The sequence below is a fragment of the Desmodus rotundus genome, chromosome 6 (assembly GCF_022682495.2).
Source record: "Desmodus rotundus isolate HL8 chromosome 6, HLdesRot8A.1, whole genome shotgun sequence".
NCBI lineage: Eukaryota > Metazoa > Chordata > Mammalia > Chiroptera > Phyllostomidae > Desmodus > Desmodus rotundus.
Window position 1 is genome coordinate 928,849 of NC_071392.1, and position 9,179 is coordinate 938,027.

The 9,179-nt window shown below is 65.0% G+C and overlaps 1 protein-coding gene across 2 annotated transcripts in view; it reads right to left on the bottom strand.

The window, feature by feature from the left end:
* TNS3 (tensin 3) overlaps positions 1-4,876 on the bottom strand; it is a 106,434-nt gene extending 101,558 nt beyond the window's left edge. Inside the window, exon 1 of one of the 2 annotated variants that reach the window (XM_053926993.2) lies at positions 4,605-4,876. The gene's annotated coding sequence lies outside the window, so the exon portion shown is untranslated. The remainder of the gene's footprint in view (positions 1-4,604) is intronic. The other variant, XM_053926990.2, reaches the window with a different exon arrangement.
* Positions 4,877-9,179: the final 4,303 nt, after the last annotated feature.

Here is a 9,179-nt window from a genome sequence, read left to right on the forward strand (position 1 = left end):
CTGCAGCTGCAAGCTGTACCAGCACCCCCATGACACAGAACCACAGCCCCCAGGGAGCACCGGTGTGAGTCCCTGGAAGCCGGCCCTGCCCCCCCCCCGCCCCGCCCCCTGCCGCTGCAGGTGGGAACCTCGGGGACAGTCAGGGTGACCAAGGGTGGCTCTCCCCCAGGTCCATGGCCGCCAGAGCCCCGCTCTCCCTCCCAGCTGCTGCCTGACCGGCACCTTTGATCTGCGTCCAGCATTGCCCGCAGTGAGGGCTGGGCGCTCAGGAGCCTGGCGAGGGGTGATGGATTACACGCGGGGGAGAGTGCCAGGGCCCGGTCAATGGGGCCCTTTTGTTCCCGGGCTCTGGGAGGAATGTGTGTGTGCCGGTGCCCCCGCAAACAGCCCAGCCTGGCCCCCGGGAGACGCACAGCCAGCTGTGGGTCTGCTTGCCGTGCCCGCGGCTGCGGTGAGTGAAAGGACACCCCACAGCTGTGTCCAGGGCAGTGGGGGAGTGGACCCCCAAGGCCCCCGGTGACAGGACGGCCAGTGCACAGCCTGCGCCTCCAGCACTTCTCAGGACCACGTGCCTCTCTCTGTCACCCTGGAACCGGTCCGCTCTCCTGTCTCCCAGGCCTCGGGGACTGGGTCCCATCGCTCGTGACCCGGTTCAGGACGTCTACGCCCACAGGCGCTGAGACACAAGGGGGGCAGGAGCAGCCCCTGCACTGCCTGGCCTGGAGGGGCGCCCACGGTGTGCCCTGGGGAAGCTGGAAGGAGCGTGTCTGCAGACGTCCTTCTAAGCCAGAACAGCCGGCCACTGCGAAGGGCGCGTGGGGTTCTACCCTCTCTCCCAGGAGAAGAGGAAGAGGAAGGCAGGCCGAGACCACGTGCCAGGATCAGAGCCAGAATTAGAGCAGAGGGAGGAAGGAAGGGGGGCCTCACAGAAAGGCCCAGGTCCCGCCTCCAGGAAGCAGCTGTGCCCAGAACCCTGGTCAGCTGTGGCTGCTGTGGCTCCCCGAGAGTGGCCTGCGTGCCCAGAAAGGGGCGGGGAGGGTGGGAGGATCTTGGGGACCCCTGATCTTAGGAAGAAGCCCCAGCACTGCACAGCGACCTGGGTTCCGATCGGGACCCCACCCAGCGCCATACCCCCACACTCCCTTGCAGACTCGAGCCCCTAGAAACTTAGGAGGTGCTCACCCTCTGTGGACACAGGCCCAGGCTCTGTCCCCGACCTCTGGGCTCCAGCCCGACCCGGACGCTCCAGCCCTGTGACGGGGTAGCTGTTTCGGCTCTGGGAGTCTCAGAGCCCGGATAGGAAGGAGACAAAGCTGTGTTGTGAGAGGTCGGGGAGCGGCCCGCTCACGTCGACCCCCAGTCAAAAGAAGGCTCAACTCCTGCAAGGCTACTGGGCTGGGAGCCGGGAGATCCCGCCACTCACCCCTAGCCCAGGAGGGGAAGTCACAGCAAAGGTCTACCTCCCGGGGATGGGGGGGGGCTCTAAGGAGCACATCCGTCCCTGCACCGCTGGGGGCTAATCCACCAGAGGGGGTTTTCGTGACCACGGACAGGGGCCCCTTAAACACGCATTTTTCATTATTTAGCCCATTTGGAACAAAATACATTATTTCCAGACCACTGCCTTCTTTCTTCTTAATTAACATAACTCTTTTTAAATGTCTAAGGGTCACCACGATGGCCATCAGCCAACCCCTCAGTGACACTGACGGCTCCTCACGGTGGCCTAGACGGCAGCCGCCTACCTGCCTCACTGGCCTCCTCCCTCCCGCCCAGCAGGGACAGCCCTAGTGGGCCTCTGGGACACCAGGTAGGGGTCGCTGGGCGGGGCTGTGTCCTGGAGTGCACGGGGGACCCTCCTCCCGGAGCTCGGAGCCCGGAGCCCAGAGCCGTCCCAGGTACAGGGCGTCCGCGGAATGGTCCCCTAGTGCAGAGCGCTATCCCGTGGATTCTCGTGTTCTGCGCAGGCAGGGACCGGGCACACAGCAGCACTTCGCCGTCACTCGCTGCCCGGAGCTCACCGGTGGCACCCGCCTGTTCTGAGGACATGGCAGCCTGGGCGGTGGTTGTTACGGCTGTGCTGGCGTGGAAATGCAGGCCCTTTCAGAGCGGCAGGCCGGGTGCAAGGGTGCAAACCCCAGTCCTGTGTGGGCATCCCTGGGATGAGGGGGCCACACGCCACCCCCCTTCCCGGGAGGCTAGCAGTAGTGACCGCACCTCAGCAGCCGGAATAGCACGCAGACCCGAGAGGAGGCCTTAGACAGGGGCAATGCCACGGCGAACAGTCAGCCAGGCACCCACTTACCCAGCCGCCTAACCAGAACCCCTCCTCCCGGGTCCACGGAGGCGGCTGCAGAGAACTCCAGTGCGCGAGCCTGGCTCCTGGACACCAGGGCCCCCTGTCTCCCGCCCGGGGAATCACGGGGTCCTGCAGGAAAGGGGAACTGCACCCCCTGGACGCCTCCCCACCTGGCTCCAGCTGCCTGAGTAGACCCAGCCACAACCCAGGGCCTTGTGCCCCCAGAAAGCCTCGCTCCCCAGGAACTTTCTGCAGCTTCTCTGGCAGGAGAGTCCTGAGCCTCCCCCACCCAGGAGTCCGGGGGGAGGGGGCGGGAAGGGAGGGGACAAAAGGCCCCCCAAAGCCGTGGTGGTGTGCGCACAGCTGAGGCTGGAGGGTGGCAGAGGGCTGGTCCGGGTGTTCCTTCGCTGGTTCCCTTGCCAGTAACACGGGCCTTCACTAGTGCAGGGTCAGAAATCCCCCCATCTTGGCCTCTCCCCTCACCTGTCTGGCTTCTTGCCCCCTCCCCAGGCCATCTGTGCCCCACCCTTAACAAGGCCTGCAGGCCAGGAACAGACTCTGACCCTGTGACCTCTAGCTCCCAGGGTCACATTTGCAAGTGGCTCCATTTGAATCGCTGAGGTGCCAAAGCTACTTAGTGAGAGTCCGTCTAATTGCATCCCGGGAGCAAGAGATCCCCTGAGGCCAGGCTTTCCTCTCCCTTGGCGGTTTGCAGAGGAGGGATTCCTGTGTGGCCTCCACCCTCCGCCCCTCAGCAGGGGACTTGCTGCAGGCCCAGGATCCGCTGCAGCCCGACAGGGGCAGCCCCAGCACCCACCGTCCCCACCGTCCAGCTTCTGGCTCAAACCCTGGGGGCGGCACCCCGGGCTTCATCCACTCTGCCCGCTACCTCTCGTCCTTTGCCTCAGTTTGCACATCTGTGAAATGGGTCTTAACCCGAACTACCCCCCAGGGTTGTTGTTATCTGGGTGAAATGAACGTGCAGGCAGGACTGGGCCAGACCTACCCCCCCACAAGCAGGGTCCCTCCAGGCTCCCGATTTGTGTCTGAGGCCCCACCTTGCCCTGTCACAAAGCAAAGTCACCGTGGCTCGTCTTTGAGGTTGGGGGTCTAGCCACCTGCCAGTTCCCGTCCAGGCCAGCTCAGCGCAAAGGGGTCCCGATCTGCCCAGCCCAGCAGGCCCCTCACAGAAATGCCTTTCTCAATACTTGTTGATTGATTTGCAAATATGACCTCCCAGGGCCCAAAGAGGGAAGGGAAACCGCAAGGAGAAGCAAATCTAGTTCCAAAGGCCCCTCCAGAAGAACGTGCACAGACGGAAGCCTGCCTCCGGGGAAACGCACCGAACGTCCCAGAAGTCGGTTCTGGAGGGCGTGCGATGTTAGTGCGTTCTCTCTGCTACAGTTGTTTCAGTTAGTTGTAAGTCCTCAGAGGGGACTTGCCTTCAGTTACAAGGAGTGAAAAAACACGGAGGAAACTGCCAGAAGGTCAAGGCCTGTGCAGGGTTCGGGCACCCTGGGTCTGGGGGCTCCTCAGGCGTCAGCCACACCCTCCGAGGTGTCCGGGTGCCCCCCCCCCCGCTTTTATGTTCGCCCACTAAGAGAGTGGGGGTCGCCCGCTCGCCCTGACTCGGAACGGAGGGGGCTCTCTGTCCTTCCCGCCACACACAGACTTTCAGGTCACTTCCAGCAAAGGAGCTGGCTCAGGCGTCCGCGTGTACGCGCGGGACCCCGCGTCCCCTCCGCCCGCTTGTCAGCGGCGCGGGCAGGCACATGCCACAGGTGGCCCCGCCGCCCCCGCCCGCTCCCGCGGCCCCAGGAGAAGGCGGGCAGCAGCCGGGACCCTGCCTCACGCCCACCGCAGGGAAAGGGGAGGAGAGACGCTCCGCGGAGACTGCTGGCACCGGGCGGAAGGGGTGCCCAGCTCTCCCGCGGCGGCCCCAGCTCGGCTCGCCGCCCTGCAGTCCCGGGACCGTCCGGGAGAGTGAAGTCCACCCCGGCGCTCGCGACAGTGCGGCTCCGGCCTGCGCCCCAGACCCGGACCGCGTCCCCCGACCTCCGTCCCTGGCCGCCCCGGCCGGCGTCTCCGGAGCCCAACCCCGGCCCAGCAAAGTTCCTGCGCGCTTGATCCCCCTTCCCGCGGCCCCGGACCCTGTCCCCGCACCCCACGTCCCCGCACCCCGGCCGAGCACGGTTCCCGGGCGCCGCGATCGCCCTCCCCGATCGCGCTCTCCGCGCCCGAGGCGCAGACGCTGGCGCGGGACCCGAAACAAAGGTGGTGGCGGCGGCGCAGGGCCCCCCCGTACCTGGGCGAGCGGCGGCGCGGTCCCGCGGGGCGATGGCGCAGCAGGCTGGGCGCGGAACAGCTCGCGGGCGGGCCGTCCTCCTGGCTCGCGGCCGCCGCAGGGCCCCCTCGAGGCGGCGAAGGGCAATCGCGCCGCCCGCGCCGGGCCGGCCGGTCACCTGGCCTCGCCGCCCTAACAATGCGGCCGTTTCGGGCGGGCGGAGGCCCCGTGGGCCCCTGGGGCCTCCCCGCCGGAGCCAGGTGGACCGGGGACTTTCAGACTCACGGAGCAGCCGGGCTCCAGGTGTTCACCGGGCTGCGTCCGGGTGGGCGGGCCAGTCCTGGTTCCTATACAACTCCCTCCCCCACCTCCCTCTCTCCCTGCCTCCCTCCTTTCCTGCCTGCGCGCCTCCTTTCTTTCCGGTGTGCACTGCCCGCACTCTCAAGACAGTGAGGCCTCCCTGCCCGCCTGCAGCTTCCACTCTAGTCAGGGCCTTGCACACACCGAGCAGCACAGCAGGACCCGGGGAACCCAAGATGCTTAGGACCCCGCCCGTGTCCGGCCAATGGAGGAGGGAGGCAGGGCAGAACTTCGGAGGTCACACAACTCTGTAAAATGAGCAGGACTCAGGCCAGGAGCAGAGGGGATGAAGCTCCCAGGCGGAGGGCAGCTCGGAGGAGGAGAGGCAGGGGATGCAGCACCACCCCGAGGTCCAGAGGCCCCCACTCACCTCTGTGGCGGTTTCCCCACTAAGGAAATCTGGGGAGCAGGCAGCACACTCGGGAAGACCCCCTGCGGAAGGAGACGTGCCCTTCCTCCCACTCAAAGAGCAGCCTCACTGACACCTGTGGACGCCCGAAGCCCCAGGGACACCCTGGAGACACAAGGAAGGTGTTTGCAGGAAAGCAAACCCTGCCGACCGGGGCCGGGACTGGGGCTGCACCCCTGAAGGAGGCTGGGGGCCAGGAGTGTTCCACCCTGAATGGCCCCAGTGCAGGGAAGCAGCACCCAACCCACCGCTGCCCTCAGGGTCCGGCCTTGTGGGTGCTCCCCGGGCAGGGAGAGGGGCTGTCAGGAGCAGCGAAGAACGGGAGCCAGCAAGCCACGGTGGAAGGGCTTGTTTCCACACAGGGGCCCCGGGCTCCTCCCAGAGAAGCCAGGCCCAGGCCCGCTCAGCTCCCACTCGGCCCCGCAGGGCCCCTTTGGGGAGACTGGAGGCGCCCTGCCATCGAGGGGGCAGCATTATCACCCGCTCCTCCCCTGCCTGGGCTGCTTGTTCATTCCCTGAGGCAAAGGCTTCCGGAGCCCCAGGCCGCAGGCCTCGGCCGCAGACAGACAGACGGCTTGCCCAAGAGGCCACCAAGGAGGCAGGAAGTCCCAGGGAGGGAGCCTCAGGGAGCTGCGGCTGGCTGACCCCTAAACGGGGGTAAGGCTGGCACTTTTTCTGTCCCCTCCTTATTGGCAGGGAAACACTTAAAACCCTAGGTAACTCTCCCAAAGCCCCCCACCTGAGCAGCAGCAGGACACAAGGACCCAGGACCATCAGGCCAGCAAGCTCTTGGGTGTCTGCGGAGCCGCTCTGCACCGCCCACTGACCCCACACGACGGAACCGGCTTGCCTCTGTGGTGAAACACCTCTCACACTAAGATGGGGGCCTGCGGACCCCGAGCCCACAGCGCCGGCCTGTCTGGCATGGCAGAGCCTGTCAGAGCCTGTCACAGGGACTGGGTCCGCTCAGGCTGAATGACCAAGTGAACTTGAGCTTCACCAGCTACTAAACTGGCGAGCTTGCCCAAGATCTCACAGCTCGAAAGCTGAGCAGCCTCTCCTAAAATCTCCACCCTCTACTCACCCCCCCTCCCCGCCCCCGCCAGCTGGTCCCACCTCCCCGCTGTCCCCTGCCGGGCTGGCTGGGCCCCCCCACACCCTCGTCGCTGGGCCCACCGAGTCTTGGACGCCCGTGCTCACAGCGCTGTCCTCACACGCCGGGTGTGCCCGGAAGGGAGAAGGCACGCTGCACGCCGCGTCCTCTCACACCGGCCGCCAGCCCGAGTAGCTGCTCCCCCCACAGTCCCCCAAGCACACGTGCCCCCCCCCCAGAGCGGGAGCTTTCGGGGCCAGGCCTCCCCACCTCACAGGCCGCAACTGTGCGTTTCCAAGAATTCAAACAAAAACAGGGCACACGGCAATTATCGGAAGGAGGGAAAGCACATTTTTTCCATTCTTACCGTCCAAAAATGCCTCAAATCTGAAAACAAGAGTCTCGCACCAGTTTAGCTGAGGGGAAGCAGCCATCCCAGGGCTGCGGGCGGGGGAGGGGCTGGCAGGACCACCCCCCTTCCCCCACCCCCATCTCCCTCCCCGCCCCTGCCTCAGCCCCTCTTGGCTCCTCTCCCCAGGAGCTCTGAAAGAATTCTCTGGAAGCTTGTCCCTGCCATAAAGATGGCCAAGGCCTGATGATTTTGTGTCCCGAGGTCAAAGGAAGTGGGTGAGCATGCCATGGATATTTTCTTACTTTTTCTTTCTTGCACTGAAAATTGTTTTCCAAAGAGCCGCTTAAAGAGGCAGCAAGAAATGGGACCGTAGGTGGGTTTCGTGGCTCCGTGACACTGGCGGGCGTGAGCACCTGTCCGCATGGTCCCTTAGGACACCTGACCCTTGACAGTGCCCGGGGACATGCCAGCCTCCCCTCCTGCCCCAAACGCACGAGTCCTCACCTGTCTATTCCAGAGCCTCCCGTCAGTCTGGGGCGTCTCGGTCCTCTCTCCCCTCAAGGGCCCGACACCCCGGCCTCTGCAGAATGGGCCCTGGGGGCCATGGCCTGGACGCAGGTGAGTCCGCCCTGCTGGCAGGGTCCAGGGGTGTGAGTCCTGTGGGAGGGGACGGGTCACACCGAGGGGCCGTGCTGTCCCACGAGGGTCGGCGCTGCATGCGAGCCTGCAGAAGCAGGTGACCTCAGACCTCCCCTCGGCAGCGGCGGCCGTCAGCAGGGGAGGCTGCTGCCCGCGTTGCCGAGAAAAGCATCGTGGGGCCGTTCAGGACGCACGGGGGGAGAGAGGAGTGCGGGCGCCGGAGCTGAAGCCTGCCCGTCTGCTCCAGGGAGCGTGGGGGCTTCCTGGCAGTTCAGAGTCCAGGGTGGGCGAGGGTCCGGGTTTGCAGCCGCGAGCGCGCAGATCGCAGAGTTAATTCTCGTGCTGCTGTTTATTGATTATTGTGTTACTTTCCATAATGCAAACCCTGTACAGCAACATCCGACTTTCATCCTGAGGAAATACGAGGACAGTTACAGTCATCTGACCCGCTACATTCTACAAAGTGAATCAGTTTACAAGCAGCATTTTATAATAATAACAGCAATTGAATCACGAGCAAATACACTTCCTTCTGGTTCCTCTATCCTGTGTGTATCTAATTGGCAAAACCGACTGGATTAGTGACGTCAGTAAGAATCCGATCGTGAGGCTGCGGCTGCTTTCTTCTCGTTGAGCACCGAACCCCAGAACACTGTGGGGAGAGCGGGTCCCGCACAGCACGGGATTCCTGCACGGCGCAAGGGCCTGCGGGAGGGGAGCGCACAGTCAGCCCTTGGGCCTTGGACCTGTGTCCTCAGCACTAGGGAGCTCTGCCACCGCCCCGCAGAGCCGGGTCAGCTGAGAGCTCCAGTCCCCCACCACGGCCACAAACAAGGGCCTGGCAGAGTGGGATGCCCTAGGCTCGCGCACCGTCCTCGCTGACCCGCAGTGTCCTTCCCAACGGACATTGGGGATGGGCCAGGGGTGCTTCCCCTCTGAAAAACAGAAGGATGAAGCCGTCCAGGACAGGGGGCCCGGCTACCACCCACCCACGGACAGGTCCTGTGCCCACAGCCCCCCCTGCAGGGCCCGGACAGAACCGCCAGCTCCCACCCTCACGAAGTCCCTCTGCTTGGCGAGCTTGGTGGGCTGGGTTGGGCTGGGGTGGCTGTTTGCAAACCTGGCTGCATCCCAGGCTGGGCCTTCAGAGGGGAGTCAGGCTGCAGAACCAGCCTGCTGACACCGAGGACCGAGCCGGAACTGGACCGACACTGGCTGCACAGGGTTCCGGCCACCAGAGCCACACATGTCGACGTGCACAGGAGCCCCTAGAGCTCTGGGTTCAAGCAGCTGCATGAGGGGCAGCACGGGGCTCACCCGCCAGGAGCCCCACCCAGCACCTCTTCCCCACGCATCCCAGGCACCTCAGGTGCCTCCCTGCATCTGCAGCCACGTCTGGCTTGTGGCACCGACCAGTGGCTGTGACGGACGGAGCTGTGTGCACAACACCCACATGCTGGGGTCCTGACCCCCAGGACCGCAGAGTACGGTGGTGTTCAGAGACGGGTCTTTACAGAGGTGCCGAGTGTAAGATGAGGCCAGGGGGTGTCCAGTCTGACCGGTGTCCGTGGAGAGGAGGAGACTGGGACTCCGACACACAGCCGGCAGCCACGCGAAGACACAGGGAGCAGACAGCCATCTACACGCTGGGGGAGAGGCCTCTGGAGGAACCAGCCCTGTGACACGCTGGCCTCGAACGTCCAGCCTCCAGGACCGGGAGGGGGAAGGGTGGGTTAAGGGCTG